The sequence below is a fragment of the Castor canadensis genome, chromosome 2, assembly GCF_047511655.1.
Source record: "Castor canadensis chromosome 2, mCasCan1.hap1v2, whole genome shotgun sequence".
NCBI classification, from domain to species: Eukaryota; Metazoa; Chordata; class Mammalia; order Rodentia; family Castoridae; genus Castor; species Castor canadensis.
The window spans coordinates 168,335,809-168,357,905 of NC_133387.1; the positions used below are offsets into that span (position 1 = coordinate 168,335,809).

Genomic DNA, 22,097 nt, shown 5'->3' on the forward strand with positions numbered 1-22,097 from the left:
AGTTTCAGTGGTGTTTACCCAAGGGCAAGTACATTATCCACCATCATCTCACCTAATTCCCACCTCAAACTTCCAAGGGCAGGTAAGAAGCTAGGTAGCTTGCCTTGAGTAACAGGGCTGGTGGAGTAGGGTCTCAACCCTGCCTGTTTACTGCAAAGTCTACATTATAAAGTTCTAAGTGAAGGGCTCATGTGTTGGTCAGGTCAGCTTGACCTTCTAGGACAGCTGAGTGAGTCAACTAGTCAGACGACATATTGGAGGGGCTCCTTGAAGACCTCTGACTCCCTGTCTTGGAGCATCTAGCTCCTTGTGCACTCACTCATTTGACTTGGACATGGTCACACGAGCACACTGGCCTCTGGTTCCAAGCTGTGACTCTATAAACAAATTTTTCTTAATTAGCCTTGGCAGCTCAACACCTTTGGTGTATTTTGCCCATTTAACTGCCACGCCTACTCTTGTTGGATCCGGTTATAAAGTAAACTATGTTCTTTGTGAGCTGCTGCATACAGATGAGTCCGTAGCCAGTCTGAGCTGACCCACAGACTCAAAAAAAAAAAAAAAAACCAACACGGACTCGAGTACCTTCACCTTGGACACTCAAACTCTTGGATGAAAAGTGGAAGGACTTGTTCCCATCAAGGATCTGGCTGCTTTTCTGAGGACCAAGAAAATGAGTTTTTGTCTCCACATCTACACAGGCAATCCATGAGGTAAGAGGAGAAATGTCTCATTGTCTCTTTGCAGAAAAAAGGAGTTAATTCTCATGGAAACTTAGCCCTCTTTTGCCATCGCAAATCTAGATAGACTTGTCCATCCACTCCCAGCAGACAAAAATGTGGTTTTAAATCACTTACTGGATGCTCTTAATCTGTTGGTTACATGTGGATTACTAACAGGATTACACATCTTGCATTCCCTGGGCCACTTCACAGCTCTGGAGCTGGAAGGCACTTAGAATTTTCAGTTTCATCACTCTTGGGGCCGAAATCTTCTCCTGGCAACAGAGACGTGGGTGGGTAGGGCTCCTGTGTTGATGGCATCTTTTCAATTGCTGAAATCACTTGCTTAATAGTGGACCCTCTCAGGCCTTCTCCATCTTTAAGATGGAGGATAAAGGTTCTAGGGAGGTCTATGATAGAAAAGCTTATCGGGGAAAGGCAGGTTAGTAAGCCATTTCACTTGCCTACACCCACGTGTGTGCCTTTGTTTCATTTCTGACACTGTACTTTATGGAATTTTACAGCATTGTGAGTGAATACATTTGGGTCTCTCCACATTTTTTCAGCTCCCTAAATATTGCTGTGACAAATGCTCTGACACAATGATGCCAACTATTTATCTATGCTCTGACAGTGTGGAGCTACATTTCCAAAAATCTATATATTATAGATTCTGTACATAGTTGCTTAAAAGAAGGTGATCTTTAGCAACTGGTAACATTTAGGAAAAATGGCATCTCCCCAGCCCTTAAAAATAGATCAAGACATGGTGATTGTGTAAGGAAACTGTGATAACAAAGGGCTCACCACACATCTTTGTGCTAGAGGAGGGTCCTAGCTCATAGTTCTCTTCAGCCATAGTCTCGGTTTGCACTGTCTTCCTCTACGTTGTTTTGTGTAAATGTTTCCCCACTAAGTCAGCTTCAGCTTTTGAAAGCACAATGGGATAGGGAGAGCTGGGAAAGTATGGGCCACTTCAAGTTTTTTTCTTTTTTTTTTTTTTTGATATTCAAGTCATGAAGATAGATTTCCTTCTGCAGGAATAGTGACCATGTCATTTAGGTGCAAGACTGAAGTTGCAAGGAAGCAGAGTGCATGATGGAATCAGAAGGGGTCTTGGAGTTCTAATGTTGTGACTTTGGTTTGTTCTGATTAAAAAAATAATAATATAAAATACTTGTAATGACCGAACATGCTCTGCTCTGGAAAGCTCAGATGCAAAATTCCCCATGCACATCCCTGTCTTTTTCTCTACTAGGTATTTCTCTGTGCTAGGTTACAAATCTACCCTGAACTTTTCACAGTGCAGTGATTTTTCCAAGGATTCAGCTGTGACTCACATGTTTTTCCTTTTTCTTGTCCTGTGGCTCCAAGGATTGAAGCCTTCCTAATTCCTTCTCACAGAGCTCTCTCTGGAATTGCTTATGTGTCTTAGCGGGTTTGATTCTGCATTTAGTCCACACTTAACTCCTCTTTGCTTTACAATTAAAGATATGTTGGTGACTATTGTCTCTTTTTTCTCTTCATTCTTGTCTTTCTCATTACGGCTGATATAATGCACACAGATTTTTCCTTCATTTGCCTTGCCATAACTTATAATAAGCAAACTTATACCAGGAACTATGCTATGTTCCAGAAAACTGATGCATAACCTGACAAATGCTGTAATTGGCAACTATACCTTGCTGTGGGAACCTGGCACCTAGAGTCCAGGCACATGTGCATGGGAGAAATACAATCAGGGATGCTGTACAGCAATGCAGTCATGGTGTAATTACTGAATGCACAGGGCAGTGCATTGAACTTTGCCTACAGAAGACTTCACAGAAGCATGATCCTAAAAGCCCTGGGTAGTCAGGAAGGGCTGGTGCCTAGTGGGGGCAGGAAAAAGAACATTCCAGAACAAATAAAGGGCATTTAAAAAGATCTACAGGTATAAGAGAAGGCATGGCATATACAGAAAGCACCAACCCCATGTGACCAGCATTAGAGGCAGGGGTAGGGTAAGAAACTTGAGACAAGAGGAGCCACAGAGTACAGGTGATGAAGGGCCTCACATGTGACACTGAGGAGCTCAACAGTATCTGGAAGGCAGTGGGCAGCCACGGTGAGATCCTACTTACATTGTGGAAAGGTTGCTTTATCTGCAAAGTGCAAGGTGGGTTGGGGGGCGGGGTCAGACCATTGCCAGGGAAATCAGGTAGGAGATCACTAAGAGGCAGAAGGATCAATATCTAGTGGCTGACTGAATCATAAGGGGACAGGTGAGGACAAAGTGGAGCCTGAGACATAGCAGTGTTCCCAAAGTTCACACCATGAGCTTTGAATGGCAGAGTGTTTTCTTTACATTTAACCCCCACATCTCCACCCTAAGCTCAGCCTCAGAGAGATGAGCAAGTGGGTCCTAGGAATTATGAGAGCATATGTGTAGGGCAGGAACCCACTTTTCCTTTCCTTGCCATTGAAATGCTCACTTGTTTGGGGAGAAGGCAAGGCTTCAGCCCAGTGAGAAATCACAGATTGTGCCCCTAGGTTCTTGGGTCTTAAATGAGGCATTACTTTGGCTCTATAGTCAGCCTCATTTGTGAGTCTCTGCGAAACCCCACTATCACCCTATAGGATGCAAGGCAGACAATGTGGTAGCCTCAGGTTGAGACCATGTCTGTTTCTGCACTGACTACTCATTACCCAAATGCACCCCTTGCCTAAGCTGATGCAGACCCTGGGCTCTGTCATTCTTCAGAGGAGCAGTGTGCCTTGAGCTAGTGTTTCCCAACTTTTCCCCACCTGGCTGCGTGGAGCCTGACAGTGTGAGGCCAGTTGGAGTGCGGGGATGAGCCTACTGTAGCTGGAAGCTACTGTCTCAGGCCTTCCTGACCTTGGGAGCCAAGGATATCAGTGTCTTGGGACACATGACACCCCTTCAGGGTTCCCTGTTTGAGAACCCCTGAACCAAGTCACACAGGTGGTACATGGCAGAGCTGGGATTCAGACCTGGATTTGTCTGATCCCAGTACCGCCATCCATCTCTTCTCTCCTCACTTTGCAGTTGGGGTGCTTAACCTTGAAACTAAGTGGTGAGGTCCCACTGTTCAGAGTGTCTGGGAAAACAAGTGTTCCTGGGTTCAAATCCTGACTTACTTCAGGCTAACCACTGTATGGCAACCCTGGGATCTTGGTCTATAGAGATGGCAGGGACCCAGAATGATTCCAGCTTAGCTTTTGCAAAGCCCAAGAAGAAGAATGTGCCAGAACGTGCATTGTGTTGCTAGTTCAAGTCGCCACTGAAGGAATTATTAGTGCAGAAATCAGGATTCACCCAATAATTAACTGAGGATAGTGGGGTAGGTTGATTAGTTTTAAGACTTACTTTGAGACACAGCCTTCTCTTTCCACACATCTGATGGTCATTTTCAAAGGTGAAAATGATGATCAAGTTGATAAAAGGCTGAGGGAAAGCAGAAAGGGATCACCTACCTTCATTTCCAGGGCCAGATCTGTCTTTGTAAGTAAGATCACCTGTACTTTACAGATTGGGAAAAGAAAGTGACAAGGTAGGCAAAAGCTAAGAGGAAATAGAAAAGAGCCTAGACCTCTACCGCTTTGCCTCCTGGAATATGATCGTCATGAGTAATACTGGCATGCCCTGAACCAGTGAAAAGTGTCTGGCTCATCTTTGTGCTTCCAAAATGAAAAGGCAGTGAGTATAGAAACCGGAAAACCAAAACAGAACATGAGTAAAGAAAAATCTTCAAGAAAAAAATGGAGGGAAAATTAATTGGAGACACATTAATAAACAAAGAGTAACTTTCAATTCAAAGCAGTCCTAGGAGCACCTTCCCTGCTGCAGGTAGGATGGTCCTAAGCTCCCTTGTTGAGGGTATTGTGAAGAATTCTCAGTCAATGTGGTGAACATCGTTGCCATGACCTTGTCAGAATCTCCCAGTAAACAGGAAAAGTAGCAATGCCAACAAGTGAAACTTTTGGATGCTTTTTAAAAGAAACGGAAGAAAGAAACCCAGGATAATACAGATAACACGCAACCTGAAAATGGCTGAGAATGTGAACGTGCTCTGCTCCACGCAGCTGCTGCTCAAAAACTCTTGTAAGGGCTCTGGGTGCCAAATACAAAACCAACCAACATCATCCCATTAAAAAACACTCTGAGATGCTAACTTTAGTCTTTGAGTCCAGCTTACTCACTATACGAAGGAAGAAACTAAGACCCATAGATGGGAAGAACTTGCTCATAGGCCCCAGAAAAAAATGTCAGTCTGACTTCCTCCAGCAATGACTTGGATCAAATTTCCTCACTCAAAGATGCTCACTGTCATTTCCTGGAATCACTTCGGTAGAATTCATCACAGCGTGCATGCATCTGGCCCACACTTTGTCCTCCGATAAGATGCTTGTAAACTTTGTGCTCTAATTAGAGGCATTAGACCCACCTGTGCTTCTGAGCGAAGATTCTTTGTACTTATTCTGAAATACAAGCAAGAATTTTCCATTTAGTTAGAGTTTTCCAAATGCTCCCCCGCCCCCACACTGCAGTTGCACAAACACCCATGTTTCTTGGCTCAGATTCAGGAATTGTATCCACCAGAGTGTATCAGAGTATCACCATATCCGCAGGAGAACATTTAACTAACTATGCAGCAAACACACTTGAAAGTAACAGGTTAATATGGGCCTTTGCAGAATGAGAACAACCAAAGCTCTCCCAGGTGACTACCCCTAAGGGAGGGCTCATGGTTCACTGCCCTCGATTAAATTCTTGGGAGCTTTCTGGCTCTCTCCAGATCTGCCATTTGTCCTTGAGGAGTCCGACAGAACTTGGAAACTATGAATAACTGTTGCTAGCATCTCACAGGAAAAGTCTCTGTAAAAATTTGGTTCCTGTGGAGACCAGGTTCAACAATGAGATGTTTAGAGGGATAAGAGTCTTGTGCTTGGAGGCACAGCTGAACTTTTCAGGCACCAGGGGAATTCTGGTGCAATTAGGGGGTTGCACCACTGATGAATGATACAGAGTATAGAGAGATGAGGCACAGGCACAGGCACAGGATCTTTGTAGAAGATGGGAAGCCAGTGCCCTATAGGCTTGTGTAAAGTACGAAGACAGTCTCTGCTCCTCAGGCGTTTCAGTCTCACTGGGAAAGCAGCTGTGATGGCAAGCATGAGTGTACCATGTTGCACATTAGGAAACTGACCAAGTACATTGGCTCTGACTGTACTCTCTGCTCAGTCGATTTCTAGGGCAGCCTCAGAGGGAGGAGGTGGGGGAGGAAAGGAGGCTTGTCTCCTTTCTCACCTGCGCAGAATACTCACGTGGGACAGGGCTAAGCATCCCTTAAAAGTTTGGGGATCTCTGCACTGCTTGTCTTGCCCAAATCCATCCTGTGGGAGAACCAGGGTTCCCTCATCCAGCCAATGCAGGGCTCACTGGCGCTAAGAGATGAGTGAAGTCTCCTGGGGAAAGATGCTGCTGAGCGGAAGAGAAAGATACGAAAGTTGGATTTTGTTCACCTTCTTATCGACACATTTGCTCCTCTGGCTGGGCCTTTCATAGCCTATGGTGGTGTTTGCAGAGGTGGAATTCTACAGACAAATTCCATCTCAAGTATGGATGCTCCTTCACCTTCAATGATGTTATGTCCTGAGAAGTTGAAAACACCGTAAGTGGAAAACACATCAAATGCTCCTGACCTACTGAACAGCCTGGCATAACAACATAGCACCCTGCAGGGGACAGGTTGTTCCCCACTCACGGTCATGGGAATGACTAGGAGCTATGGCTCACTGCCACTGCCCAGCATCATGACAGCGAGCAACACAGCATATCACTAGCTTGGGAAAGGATCACACCTTAAAGGGTGGTTTCTGTTAAGCAAATACGGCTTTTGCACCATGATAAGTCAAAAAATCCTAAGTAGAAATATCTTAAACCATCTCTATCTTGTGGCAGCGAGGATAGGAATCAGAAGAGGTGGGGAAGGTGAGGATAAAGGGAGGGCCTAACCCAGTCTGGATACTAGAGCAGGTTGAGTGGAGCCATCTGTGTACCCAGAGTGCAGAGGGGACAAATTCCTTTCCATGAGGCTCATTCTCTCCAGCCTCCACGCAGGGAAGTTAGAAATGTGCTGTCACTGGAGATGGTCAGTGCAGACTGGGAGCCAAAACTGCTTTCTAAAATGCCAGGAGGCTGATTTTCTCACACCTACTGAAGAGATGACATCAGATTTGAACCTCTAGATTGTGGTTTTTACATCAGGAAGAAGTGTGGCTGTGTAGGGTGCTTCAGAGGAGGAATGCATGTCATAGGGAAAGGAGAAGGAGCTGCTAGTCCCCTCTTTGGGACTTCCAGTTGGTATCTGTCTTTCCAGTGAGGGGAAGGTTGTGACAGTGCCCAGTGGCCTTCAGGAAGGACAGGAGATGGTGCTTCGGGAAGTCTTGTTCTGAGTCCCTCACTCTTGGCCTTGTATTCTTGTACCATAAGGTGATGCCCTACTTATCCCCTCCGCCCCGCTCAAGTGGCTCCAAAGAGCAGAGATATGTTTCTGATGACATGTGGTTTAAGCTGGGCCAAGGAGCAGTCCCTGAGGGAGATTTCTCTGAGTATACCTTTTCAGTCTGCCTCTATCTATTCCATAAATGAGCCTGTGATTACAAGGTACAAATTCTAGGGCTGGGATGTAGTTCAGTGGAAGAGCACTTGCCTAGCATGTGACAGACATTGGTTGTCCCACTAAAAACAAAAATAAAAAACCAGACCGCAAATTCAATTCCTTTGCAGCTTCCCTTAGGCCTCAGGGACGTCCCTCTTCCCTACATTGCTCCAAGCTCTTGCCTTCTCCCTTTACCATGTCCCACTTTCTGTTTTAAAGGCTCCAGCAAGCCTCTCTGCATAGTATACAAACCCCACTCTGCTAGAGACTTGGAGGCTCCATCTCAGAGACAGCAAGTACAGCTGGGGAAGCTGTCCTGCTTCAGTCCTGTCACCAGCACTTCTCTCCAGGGAAGAGTGGTGGGTGGGTGATGGCCATGCAGCTGTTTCTTGTCTTCGCCTGTTTAGCTATGTGGATGAAGGACCCAGGACCCACAGCCAGACAGACCACAGCAGGCTAATTTCCACACGGAGATACAGCACACACAGTGCGTATTTCACCAGTGACTAGTGACCTGGTGCTGAGTCATTTCTAGGCCCTGCCTGTGATGGGGATGAAGAGAAGGAGGCATGACACTGCAGAGAGATTCTGTCTCTATGCTGTTGAGATATCCTGCCCTAGAGCTAAGAAAAAAATCTCTCACAGTGCACATAGCATGCCTTTTCTTTTTATGATATTCTAGGCAGACCCCAGCAACATGGTCCCCATTCCTCAGGAAGGGAAATTATGGCACTAAGGAATGGGCTGTAGTGAGTGCTGGTAACAGGGGCTGGTCAATGGAGAGCCAGGTCTCCTGGTCTTTGCCGGGCTCTCTTGTGTTTCAAAGCCATGCTGATTTTTTCTAAGCATTTCTGGACAGAGTTTTCTTCTTTCTGCTCTCCTTACATATTGCCTGCCTCTGGGTGTCACCCTGCTCTTTCTGGATGTTGTGTCTCTAGGCTGTTGGGTCCAGCTGATGTGGGTTGCAAGGATCCACCCTTGCAGTAGCAGGGGGATGATTTTCAATAATCTATTTGGTGACTTTTCCTCAGAGAATCTTCTGGAATCCCAGATTTAGTAAAAAGAAAGAGAATGCCTGAGTTCCTTCAATCATCTCATCCCTCATCTTGTCATCACTCTTACATTAAAAAAAACCCCATTTGTTTCTGCATTAATTCACACATCCATTCCACACTAGGAAACCTATGAAGTTTCAGGCACTCACGTCACATAGGCAGTTATTTTTTCTACTTTAAATTGTTGGCATAGGTGGGACCTGGGTTCTGATCCTGGTCTCATGTGAGCTCTTTAACATCTCCAGAGGACTGGAGCTGTAGCTCTGTGGTAAAGCATGCACAAGGCCCTGGATTCAGTTCCCAGTGCCACAAAACAACAACAACAACAACCAATTACCTCCCTAAACCTCAGATCCCTTTCTGTACAATAGAGATGATTATCCCTAGTTCATGGGGCACTGTGAGGACAGAATGAGATAATTCCTGCAAAGTACCAACTGCAGTTTCTGGCACATGACAGACATTCAACAGCTCCTTTCCTCTTCAGTTATATCATGCCAAAAAGAGATCAACTTTTCAACCCCAACTCTGCTTGCTCCCCCCATATGCTTTTCGGTCATGTGTGAGGGGTGACCTACCTGGCCACTATGAGTGCTTTGCAGAGAACACACTGCTAGCTTTCAGGGTTGTGCGACAGAAAGTCACATGGAAAGGGATGAATTTTAATGAGTTTCATTCAATTATTGAATCCAAGGTAGACATACATCATAGCAGTACTATAATACTGCTGAGTACTATAATAGGCTGAGTTTTAACTTTCTTGCTCTGTGAATTTAGCTTAACCACGTAGCTTCTCTGGTCTTTGGTTTCCTTCTCTTTACACTGGCAATACTAATAGTGTTGAAGTCAAAATGCACAAGATATATGTGCAATTGGGTGTTGTAAAATGTAAGCTTAGCTTAAGAAGATGAGCTGGGACATAATTATTGTCTATGTCATGGAGTAGTTGGAGCTATTGCATTGCCTATGGAGAGTGCCTGGACATAGTACTGTCCACAGACGTTTGTTCTTGATGATCCATCCATAGCTTAGAGGAAAAACTACCCTCAGACTAAACTAGATTCAAGAGAACTTCACAGAACTTCCCTTCTTTTCTAATCACTTCAATACATCTTATCTTATTTTCACCTTCAAACCATTCTGAAATGTATACATATCTCCTTCCCATTTTTAATTTAACCATCAGTTCACTCATTCAGTACATCCTAGTTGTTGCCAGAGAGAATAGGTTTTCCAAGACAGGATAACTGTCAATAAAATGTGGTGGTGTGTTGCTGACTATTTTGCCTGCTGCTCTCCCTGTCTTTCACTGCAGGGCTCACTGCTGTGTTGCAGTCATTCTTCAAGACTGGGGGTTTTTCTCTGGGTTGTTTTGCTTGGTACATAGTATGTATTTTCTTGTCTCTTCATTTCCAAATGTTCTCGTTTACCCATGTTCTCTGACTGCCTCATCATCCTGGGTCTTCCTGCATTCTACTAGCTCTATTGTATCCACATTTTCTTCAGATTCTCCAAGCTTTTGCATAGTCTACAACCATTTCTGCCCTTAAATAAATTTTAAACCCTTGATAAGTCAATAAATGCTAAAAATGGATAGTTTTTGGCAATGTAAAGAAATGCTCAGAAACACGCATTTCTTGTATATGAGTTCAGAAAAATATTGAAGTCACAATGCACAAGATATATGTGCAATTGGGTGTTGTAAAATGTAAGCTTAGCTTAAGAAGATGAGAGGGGAAATCCCCATGGGTGCATCCAAAACTCATGAATGGCACTTATCTCCCTGCTGCATGCCTCTGTCAGCATTTATTGAATCCACTACCTGTGTTTTTTCACACCATCCCTGGATGTTTGCTTGGTTGTTAGATGGGTGAGTAAGTAAAATATGAGTTCAGCTGCAACTTGGAGAACAGCTTCTCTCTCTCCAGTTGCCTTCTCTGTTTGTCATTTCCCTGTCAGGGAGGCACCACTGAAGACCCAGATGTGGCACCGGGTATAAAAGTGGTGACAGAGCAGACACACACATGGCTGCCTCAACCACTGACCTTCACTGATTGTCACTCATTCAAGATGTACTTGTAGAGTTTCTACTGTGGTTCCAGGTGCTGAGGACTCAGAAGAAAACAGAATGGGCTGCTTTCCTGGATGGACGTTTCTAGTGGAAGGCAGGTAGACATTAAGTGAGCTCGTAATTACCAGGTAAACACATGCTCACAGCTGATAGTGAGCAAAGATGAGAAGAAGCTTAGTAGAGCTACCACTCTACTGCTGAGTAGTGGGCACTACTTCAAATTGGATGCTCAAAAATTCTCAGAGGAGGTGACAATGACACTGACACCAGTATTGTGAGTCTTGAGGAACTAGCTATAGGAAGATCTAGGGCAGAACAGTCCTAAGGACCTGCAAGTGCCAAAAACCAGGTCAGGATCAGCATGGCCGGTTTGCAGAGTGGAGTCAGAGGGAGCAATGAGTGAGTTGATCAACAGTGTGGGGTATAGCTGGGAAGTGTGGCAGAGCCAGGTTCTGTGGGGTCTGGAGGCTAGGAACGTGAAGGGCAGAGGAGAGCCACTTAAGCAAAGCAGCAACAAGACTGGACTTACAGGTTTCACCCTCCAGTCTGATGGTGAGGAACACACCATGATGAAGGGGGCAAGATATCCCATGCATGCACGAAATGACGGTGGCTTGGACAAAGGTGCCAGCAAAGGAGAAGGGAGAAGGACAGATAAGGACAGACTGGTCCTGAATACATTTTGTAGAAAGAGTAAATAAGGGATGCCTATGGATTGGATGTGAGGGTGAGAGAATGAAAAGAATCAAGATTGAATTGAGTGGACTCATGTCATTCACAGAGTTGAGAAAGATACAAATCAAACCAAATAGACAAAAAAAATCTATTGTATTATGTGCTAAGGAAAAGAAGAAGGTACTAGGAAAATTTCTTTGGAGGAGAAATGTCAACCCAAGACAACTGCTACTCCCACATGTATCACACAGATTGCCCCTTCCTTATCTCCTTTCCCACTTCCCTGCTGTGGTTAGCACCTTGAGCTTGGCAATGTAACCTCAGCCATGTAAACCATGGGATGCACCAAGGTCAAGGGCCTTTTGAGAAAGTGTTGTGATGGGCATTAATTACTAAATCCTGTGCTCTGGCTGCTTGTGGGTCTGGAAGGCAGGTCATGTTAACTTTGGGGAAATTCAATTGGTCTGGTACAATTATATCTTCCTGATCAAATCTAATCTCATTGTTTAATGAGCAATCTTGTTTTCTCTCATTCTCAACCTTTATTCTCCTTTGTTAATTTGTGCCTAGCAGTCAGATCAACCATCTTCTCTCTCTAGGCTTTGTGTATGCAAAAATGACAGTGATAGGTCTCTGTAAAACAGTCCATAACTCACTTGCTGTCCTCTCTGTCCCAGATGTTATGGTGGGAGAGCCTTTATCAAGAGCCAGGGAAGATAGGGTAACAGGGAGAGTGAAGACTTTTCCAGGACCTGGCAAATCTTCCTGCCTTTTATCTGCAGCTCATGAAAGCACTCTGATGTTCATCCTTGGGTCTGGTGGAAGAGCCAGCTATCTTCTCAAATCCAGATCTGGAAGCAAAAATTGTTCTCCAAGTGCCAACTTAACTGTCCTGATCTCTTCATTAGGGCTCCTCAGCCTTGCTAAACAAGGAAGGAACCTGACATTTATTTGGGGCTTTCCCTCTGTTAGGTCCCCTGATGAGTGTTCCCATATTCAGTCCTATGTCAGCATTGAGAAACACTGTTGTTATTTCCATGTCCATGGAAGAGAGTATTCAGGTTCCAGGGAAAACAGTAATTTATCCTGTTAACAAGTAGAAATGGTGGAGTTACAGCCTTTACTACCTTCCGGGCACCCACTGAAACCCATCTTTGCTTTGCCAACCTCATTTGCTGGCCCTTTGCAACAGCGTCTTCAGTCTTAATGCTGCTCATAGCTCAGACCCATCCCCCAGATGCCAGGGAGCCTGCGTTTTGGTCCTTGCTAAGCCCAGTTGTCAATCTCTTCATAATTCCTAGAAGTCTTCCTTCTGTCCTGTTGTCTCAGGGGATCCTAAGCCAGATTGGCAAAAAAGTCCATTACTGAAGATCTACACAGTTATTGGGAGTGTGGAGAGATAAGAAAAGTGAATCAGGAAACAGAAGATCTGGCTAGAGGATATTCAATTTGTGTCTGGGAAAAGCAGCTAGACAGACATGTCAAAAATAAGGAGAAAGAAAGGAAGAAAGGAAAGAAGGAGAGAGGAAATGGAAAGAGAGAAGGGGGAGGGAGAGAGGGAGGAGGGAAGGAAGGAAAGAAAGTAAGAAAAAGAACTTGAAATGAGCTCATTACTGCTCCCTAGATTTCTTAAGTGACTTTTCTTTCTTCCTTTTTTTTCTTCCAGCCCTAATGGATTACACTGGAAAATTAGCTCTGCAAAACCTCTAGGCAGGCTTATTGGTCACACTCCAGAGAGTAGCAGAGCTGGAATTCAAGCCTGACTCAGACGGTGTTTCAAGGCCAGACACCGTGGGGAGCCTACACATGCTCTACAGGTAGATGGTCTCATTTCCTTCCACAGCAATCAGGGTTCATTATTCGATAGGGCTATACTTGATATTATTCCTAAAACCCATCAAGTATTTGTTATACTTAATATGATCTAGGTTTGGCCCTAATGGCATGCCATCAAACAGGTCATCATGATTTGTATGAAGCCAGGTAAGAATTCTTTTTTTTTAAAGGTAGATCACTGAAAATCGAGAGGTGGTGGCCTGGTGTAGTCTTGCTGACTCTTGATAGTGGCTGTTGTTCAGGAACCATGCAAAGGACATCCAGCCCTGCCTCTGTGAATGGGACCATCCTCTGGGACTGTGTTGAGTGGTTTTCTGTCTGAGTCTCAGGATTTTCTCCTGAGAATCCTTGAATTTGGACTCCACACCAGCTTTCCTCCCAGTTGTCACTCAAGAGAACAATGTGAGTGTGAAGGTCCCCTCACACCAGTCATGCTTCCTGTCCCAGTCCTTCTCTCTTCGGGTGTGTGTGGGTGGGGTGGGGAACAGAGAGAGGGAATGGGATGGGGGAGGGATGGGGCACTGAGAGGTTTGAAATGGTCCTGTGGAATTCTGGTTTGTCTCTGAGTTTGTGTTGAGCCTTCAGAGAGGCAGCCATCAGTATAAACTGCAGCATCACTGAGAGCTGCTCCAGGATACAAGTGCTATGGACAAGAAGCAAACTGAGCTCCCAGGAGAGGATGTGCATGGTCATGGCAGGGCGTGGTAACAGCCCTCGTGGGAGGGCAAGGCATGGGGAGGAAAGGGGCCCAGGTTCTGAGAGGCTGCTCAGAGCGGGTGAGGCCTGGGTCTGTTGTGCATGGGGAGCTGAAGACCTGGCCACCAGCCGTGGGAAACATGAGGGGCTTGTCCCTGGAGCTGTGGGCTTGGGATGGTGATCACACATGATTCTCAGTCCTGGGTGGCCCAGGTGTGGGTGACAGGTGGGAGGGGTTCTGTCACCTGATTTTCACCAGGACAGTGGTGGAGAACTAACAGGCCCTGGGAGAGGTGACGTCTCCCAAGGACTGAGAGGAAGCAGAGGACCGGTTTCTGTGCTCCAGGGATCTATGATTTTGGAAGGAAATAATTTTGCCCGTGGTGCCTTCAGGATCCAGTAGCCCCTTGGTAGGAGAGGGAGACTGCGGGTTCACCCGAGGTCCCAACAAAGGTCTGAAGGCATGGAAAGCCAGGTGAGGAGGTAGGGGAAATTTGTTGCATCACTACCAAGTGACAGGCACTTTACACATGTCTTTTTGTTTATATCAGCATTACTGGGATATAATTCCCGTAACATACTTCCCCCATTGGAAATGTACTTAAGTGATTTTTTTTGTACATTCACAGAACTACACAAGCATCACCATGATCAACGATAAATGTTAGAACATTTTCACCTCTTCTAAAAGAACCTGAACGTGGTACTCATTACCAGTTACTCCCTATTCACCTCTTCCCTTAATTCCTGTCTAACAACTTTTCTGTACAGATTTGAGTATTCTAAACATCTCATGTAAAAAGAACGGTAGGTCATCTGGCCTCTCCATTTAGCATTGTGTCTTTAAGTCACAATGTGTAGCTTGTAGCTGGACTTCATTCCCTTTAAAGGCTAAATAATATTCCATTGTATAGATACGCCACATCTTATTTATTGATTAACTAGTGGATGGACATGTGTGTTGTTTCTGCTTTTTGACCTCCTGTGATGAGTAATACTGCTGTTAACATTTGTGTCAAGGTTTTGTGTGGACATGTGCATATTTCATTTAATCCTCGTAATAACAAAACCTCTATAGTTATCAGTTGGTTATGAAAAGAGAGGTGGTTATGAAAAAATGTTTTGAGACTGCAAATCTTCTCTTGATTTTGATGGATTAAGATCAAAGGGCAAATAGGGAAAAATAAAGTGGAGTCTCATTTCACCTTCTATAGGTCATTGTACACAGGCGTGGGTAAGGAGAGTGGAGGAAAGGCATGGGTGAGCATGCATCAGTGGCCACCTGCTGTAGGCTCCACTGGTCTCTCAGGAGGAGATAGTGTGGGGGTAGGGTGGGAAGCTGAGCTTGCTAGCCCTGGCATGGCTCTGAATCCTGTTGGTATGGCCCCTTCTTGCGTGCTCTCCTTCTTTCAGTGGCAGACATCAGACTAGGTCAAGAGCTGCTCAAGTCTCTTGCTGGAATAGCCATGGGATCAGCCAGGTGGGAAGTCTATGTAGCGGTGCTCCCATTCCAAGAGAGCTTCCATGAGAGGCTCTGCCTGGTGGCAAGGAGGAGGACATGCTAATTCCCTGCAGGAAGAGAGGAATCCAGCACAAGCCCGTGGGCAGCTTTGTGGCATGGAACAAGGATCATGGGGGCTGTTGGCTTCCTTTAGCCCCCGGGCTTTCCCAGAAAGCTCTTGGATGTGGGAGGGTGGGTGACATGCTGCATCACTGATATCACTTTCATGACTCGGCAGCACTCGAGCCAAAACCGGTAATCATTGACCTTTGAAGGCTCCTGGGGTATTGCAATACAATCTACAGGAAGGCTGGCTCCCAGCGAGCCCACTGCACTTTGGTTCATTCTAAAGCCTTAGCTTTAGCCTTACCCTTCTTGTCACCTCTCCAAGCACGATGTTAGCACCATCCTGACATAGGTGCATGGACGCTTAGAATTAACGGCAGCACAGAGAATGCTATGATTGGATCCTTTCATTGCTTGCATCGGCTGGAGGAAGTATCGCTGAAGCTGTTAACAGCTTGATTGCCTGCTCGATCCCAGTGTTGTCTGAGCTCTTTCTGTGCATCTGTAAGATACATATGAATGTACTAGCACATTGAGAGGTTATGGAGCACCCAATGTTAGTACTAGTAAGTGACTGACTTCAGATTCAAAACCCCAAAATCCACCTCTTACCCATAAGTCATTGTTGGGGCCAAGAGAGGGAAATTGCAAAGATAAGCTAGAATATGGTATATCTTAAGTTCCTATACTCAAGGCATTTGCTGAATATGTCACGGTTGGGATTCTGTAAGTTTTCTTTAAAGCAGAGACTACTTTCTTGTTGCAGATACCCAGTATGTTTAGGCCTCTTGTCCACATGGAATTCATTCGTTTCTGGGCTTGGAAGGGCTGAGTTGATGTAATCCTAACCCAAACCACAGAGAACTAGAATGGTCAGACTAATAACAGGATCCTGCGCACATAATAAATACAACTTTTTATAAACATCTGAATTCTTTCATTAAATTGCAGTGCCATTGGAGGTGGGTGGCTCAAGACGTGAAATTTAAGAATAGTGTCATTATAGATGTGACGAGTTTCTAGAACATGTCCACCCAAACACACATACTGTTAAAGGATAAACAGTGGGAGAATGCTTATTTGATTTGCAAAAAATATTCTTCACTTTATAAAATAATTCACTATAGGATTCCTTTCAGTCTCTAATATCCTACTGTGTATGTAATATGACTTACCATACACAATTTCTGTTCACATACTGTCTTTTGAGATCATATATTGGTTTCAATATGAGATTATATATATATATATATATATATATATATATATATATATATTTCAGTGTAATAATGTTCTTTTTAACAGTAATGAAAGTAAAAAGACCACCAAACTAGAAAAACCTTTGGATTATTGTGATAATTTAATTTTCAACCCTAAATTCATTGTAAACTAGAATTTCCTAGTTAAGATAGTGGCCCTCAGGAAGGTCTGGACTATGACCAAGACGGTGGTCTGAGAACTTGGGTTAAAGTCAAGTCTATCAGAGGCAGAACTGACCCTTCTACCCCTTTTGATGTGGAGGGTAATATCTGTTACTGTTCCAGCCTGATTGAAACCCTACCCAGGGTTCTGTAGGGACCTGTCCAGTCTCTCCAGACAGGAACCATGTGGGTTGTGATTTACTAGTATGTTCCCTGCTGGGCCTCCCCCTAATCCAGTGGTCTGATAGAGAAGGAGTAGAAAATACCAAGCCAAACTACTGGATCCCAAGCTCAGCAGCTCTTATTGGCTACAAGGTTCATTTATAGAAGAAGCTTTGAGAATCATTGCACCTCTTCAGAGAGAGTCAAGTGTCTTGATTTGCATGTTGACTTCTAAATAAATAAGCCACTGGGCAACACAGGCCACCAGAAAGCTGGATAAACACTGGGTTGGTAGGAGCTACTTAGATGAAGCCTCCATGACTTAATCATCTGCCCTATCTAGGTTCCTTGGAGACCAAGTGCCAGAATTTGAGAGTGGCATTAAGTTGATACTGCCTTCTTCATGTTTCTTGTTGAAAATCAAGTACTCTGAGTCATTTGTACTCTCCTGTATCTATTTATTTCCTTGACAGATATTTATTAAGGCTCTGTCTCTGTCTGGCATTGACATAGGTGGGCACTGAGGACACCATAGAGGAGGAAAGATTTGGAGGGGTCACTGTCCCCAGACCAGCAAAAAACATACAAATATAAGTTAAAATTATTGTTCATACTACAATAAAAAGTAGGGTACAATTAAATACTGTAAGGGGAGACAGTCTGATTTAACTAGGGAAGAGGGTGGTCAGGAAACTCTGCCTCCTTTTACAAGCTGACATTTAAGCTTCTTTCTTCAGAAATGACATTTAAGCTGAGGCCTAGAAGTCAGGTGGGGGAGGGGAGAACACCAGGTGTCCCCTGCAGAGGAAGCAGCAGGTGAGGCAAGCCCTGAAAGGCTTAGCAACTTGCCCAGCGTCCACAGCTGGAATGAGGCAAGGTTGGAACTTTACTGTATGTCTTCTTGTCTTTGTATCCCCAGCTGCTGCCTAGCTGCTGGCACTGACTTCAAGACCAGGACTTTGTCTTTTGCTAGAGTAGTGTGTACCCAGGGCTCAGCTCACCATCATGGCAGCTTCTCTTTACCCACTGAGATGGGGTGGGGTTCTCCCTCTTTCCACAGTAGCCATTGCCATCACAACAAACTTCTTGCTGTAAAAGATCAAGGAACCACATTCTGCAGAGGGCTACAGACGTCTCCAAATGGGAGATGCCATTCCTATAACTGCAGGCCACTGGCTACAGTTTGTTCAAGCCAGGACAACCTGTAGACACTTCCAAAGGAAGCAGAATGCTTAATATATAAAATATTCAGCTGCATCCATAGTTTCCTCTTAATTCAGTTGGCGATAGGACCATTTCTGAATTCTGCCTGGAATTACAAGGCCCTGCTAGTGACACGAGGGCCTGTGGTCTTCTCCTCCAATGTGCACCCTCAGCGTGCTCTGTGCCCTCTCCCACTGCTGAGTGCCCCCATCCACATTCCCTTCTTCTCTCATCCTTTTTGGTGCCTTTGCACATGCTCTTTCTTGTCACTGGAAATGTGTCTTCTCTCCACTAATCAAATGCCACCTGCTTTTCAGGTGCAGTGTCTACAAAAGGTTGGGTGGTCTCTGGCTAGCTCTTACCCTCAGTGTGATCTCTTACATGAAGCAAGAAAGTGTGTGGAAAGCCACCCTTCTTGTCACAGAGTGAGCAGGTGCTGAAAAAATGTTTGCCTTCACTCTATGTTGTTTACCCACTATTCTGAGTATGCCATAGTGCTGAAAAGCAAAGACTTATCACTCAAGCAGATCTAGTTTCTTCTAATCTTTGCTCTTTTGGTTTTCTGCTTGGTGAAATTGGGCAAGTTCTTTAACTTCTCTGTATCTCAGTTCTCAGGTTCTTAGAGTTACTATGAGGTCTAAGTATGATAATGCAGTAAGGGATTTTTTTTTTTGCACCTGTGCCTGAACAACATCCTTCAGGTTAGGATGTCACTACTTCACAGGGCATTGCTTACATCATACTCCAGGGGGCGCTGTTCACATAGAATGTTGGAACTGCAGCAGGACAGGGAGACCCTCCCGGCTGCCTTTAATTCTGTTCCCCACTCATTCATTTTCTGAGCATTGATCTTCCTCTTCATCCATTTTGGGCTGTACACCTCCACTTTTACCTTGTTTTACCTCCATAGTTCTGGCTCAGTCCACTCACATTCAGTAAAGTATAATGCTTTCCCTTGGTAAAGTGCTGTACTCCCTGGAATTTAGAAGAGAATTCTTAGGAGATCTGTGGTTGTGAGTTTCTCTTGTCCTGAAGGCTCTCTCACTCCCCTGTCACCAACTTAATAGCCCTCAGGGATGTGTTATTGTCTCTTCGAAACTCTGAACAACTCATGTCTGTAATTCCAGCTACTTGGAAGGCAGAAATCATGAAGATCATGGTTTGAGGACAGTCTGGGAAAAAAGTGAGACACCTCTCTCAACAAAGAAGTGCACGCCTGTAATCTGAGCTACACAGGAGGCATAGGTGGGAGGACTGAGGTCTGAGGTCTGCCCTGGGCAAAACTTGCAAGACCCTATCTAAAATATAACCAAAGCAAAAGATGGGGTGATGGGGGAGGCATGACTCAAGTGACAGAGTGCCTGCCTAGCAAGTGCAAGGTCCTAAGTTCAAACCCAAGTAGTGAACTCTGAACAAGGCAGAGACAAAGCATCCCCTTTTGGTTCTTGTTTGCATGGCTGTGATATACTAGCATTTCCAAGACCTTGGGAAGCAATTATGAAAAACAATAGCAAGTGATATTGGAAATGCACACAGAGTAAGTGGTCAGCTTCCAAAGCACTGGTTTTTAACTTCACAACAAATTCACTCTCCCACCCTAAATTGGTACACCCTAATGAATACTCCAAATTCAGCTTTGCTAGTTCCCAGGCTGGTAGCAACATCATAGCTTGTATTGCTTCCCACTGGGACCAAGGAAGGGGCAGAGAGGTCTTTGTGGTGAGAGTACACAGGATGACAGTGAGCCTAGTAACCAAGTTTGCTAGATAGAATCTAAAATCCAAATTTGAAGTTTTTAGTATTTAATTTGGTAATTTCTTTGATTCTTCACAAAAGCAAACATATGCACAAAGTTCACATAAACATGTTTTGTAAACCTGTGGGAGCAACCAATGGAATTAGTTCTCACCAGTTGGCTTGTAAAACAATTTTTATTACTTCGTAGTCGCACCTTGTATTTTTTATATCCTATATCCCTTTGTGGGATCAGTGTCCTGCAGCCAAAGAGCTTCAGGAAGACCCTGTGATTGAGCAACTTGGGTTTTTTGCAGGTGGAGAGAGCAGCCACCATGAGCAACCATGGGGGTCTAACTAGAAGGGGTCAGGGAAGGACTTGAGTAGGATTTGGGTATGTTTCAGGTGATATGGGGAAGGCATAAGGAAGCAATACTTTGCTCTGGAAGGAAATGATGACAATTCTATGAATATGCTAACAAATATTATTTTCCAGAGGACTTGCATGAGGCTGAAGCTATTCTTGGTAAAGAAGTATCAACCACTCATCCCAGATAGGGGGATGGTTTGGGCAGTGGTTGTGTTTTTGTCTGTGTTCAGATAAGATTACAGAGAGGCCTTGCTTTTATCCTGATCCATCATGACCAGAGTGGCCCTGTCCAATGCGGATGTTCTGTGAAATAGTTTGCCTTCAATAGGAGAACAGCAAGACCTTGCTGTGCGCACCAGACCAACTCCCAGATGTCCAGGGCTGCCTTCTCTTCAGAGGACACATGTGTGTGGCCACACCCTAGCTCATGGCTGTGGAAGAGAAAAGTGGCATCATGCCTGGTCACCATACATTTGTTCAGCCTTGCCAAGGATAATTCTCTCCAGCTACCCTGTTTTTACCTCTCCAAGATAAGGCTTGTGGCCAGAGCTCTTGTCCTCTTCTCTTGGATGCCTTTTCCCCTATAGCTGTGGTCCCAATACAGCCTGTTTGAGTCTGCATGGTAGACGCAAGAGGGTCTGGGTCAGTGACCCCTAGTGAAGATGCTGCACTAGTTTAATTTGTGAACCAATAATAATAATTACCACTATTCATCACAACATCACAGTGTTCTGGGAACTTTACCTATGCCATTTCATTTAAACCATACAATGACTTCTGGAAGGATATTTCTAAAACCTTTCACAGGTCAGGAAACTGAGGCTTAAAAAGGCTAAGTGGTTTGCTTTGGTCACTTGACCATTGGTTCAAGTTCACATCTGTGTTTACCTAAACTGGATCTCTCCCACTCTGTCAAGCTTCCTCTGGTGGTTACTAGTTCTGGGAACATTCCTGACCCGGGACTCCTATCTTCTCTGAATCCCTCATGCAGAAAACACCAAATGATTCAGATAACGCTACTGTGACTGACCCCAAAGACACCTGCAGGCACAGTGTGCTGATGGGAATGACAACACCACTAAACCTGTGGTTTCTTGACTCTTGTTTCTATGGAAGGAGTAATGCACCTGGGAAGGCGTGGGCTGCATTCACGTCTGGACACAAGTTCGCTCTGGCTTCAAGGTTATGGAGTGCACCCACTCCAAAGAAAGGTGGCATGGTTTCCCAATTCATTCCCGTGTGCCTGTGAGGCCAGGAAGGTTTGTTTCCTTATCAAGTTCCATCTGAGAGGAGCCCATGGTGACCCTAAGTGAGCTACCTGATAATGCTAAAGACAGCAGAGATGACTTCTCTGACATTTCTAACAAAAGGGAAATGCCACCCTCTACCCACCATAGGCTCTGGAAATTGCAGGCATAGTTCACGGAGCTACATGACTTACTTCATGTTCCTCAGGTTGCTGAACATTTGCAAATCCAGCTGGATAACTGTCATGGGATGGTGTGAGATGATTTTCATAGAAAACAGGAAGTCTCAGTAGTGGCAATCAGATGTGTTTGTTTTAGCTTCTTAGCAAGCATGACACCAGGCCTTCATGGTCCCCTCTTTGGTGGCTGCTTTAGTACCCTGTCCTCAATCCTTGTAGGTCAGCAAACCTGCTGCCTTGCCATTACTTCTCTGGGAAGAACTTGAGAGTAGGGGACGTCACCTTGTTTGTTTCTTAGCATAGATCCTGGTTCTTAGCAGATGCTCAATAGATAGAGTGTATATTCAATTATATTGAATAAGAAGACAGAGAGCATGCCCTATAGTTCTGTTGGATGCATTGCCATGAAAGGTCCTCAAGAAATGTTTGTTGATTCAACTGACTATTGGCCTGAAACAAGGCAGTAAATGTTCACAGAAAGTTGAATTTCTTCT

General features: G+C 44.7%; 1 protein-coding gene across 4 annotated transcripts in view; it reads left to right on the forward strand.

The window, feature by feature from the left end:
- The first annotated feature begins 503 nt into the window (after nucleotides 1–503).
- Nucleotides 504–22,097, forward strand: part of Kcnj1 (potassium inwardly rectifying channel subfamily J member 1) — a 30,002-nt gene continuing 8,408 nt past the window's right edge. Inside the window, exons 1-3 of one of the 4 annotated variants that reach the window (XM_074066370.1) lie at nucleotides 504–713; nucleotides 10,545–10,611; nucleotides 12,855–13,005. The gene's annotated coding sequence lies outside the window, so the exon portion shown is untranslated. The remainder of the gene's footprint in view (nucleotides 714–10,544; nucleotides 10,612–12,854; nucleotides 13,006–22,097) is intronic. The other 3 variants (XM_074066369.1, XM_074066368.1, XM_074066371.1) reach the window with 3 other exon arrangements.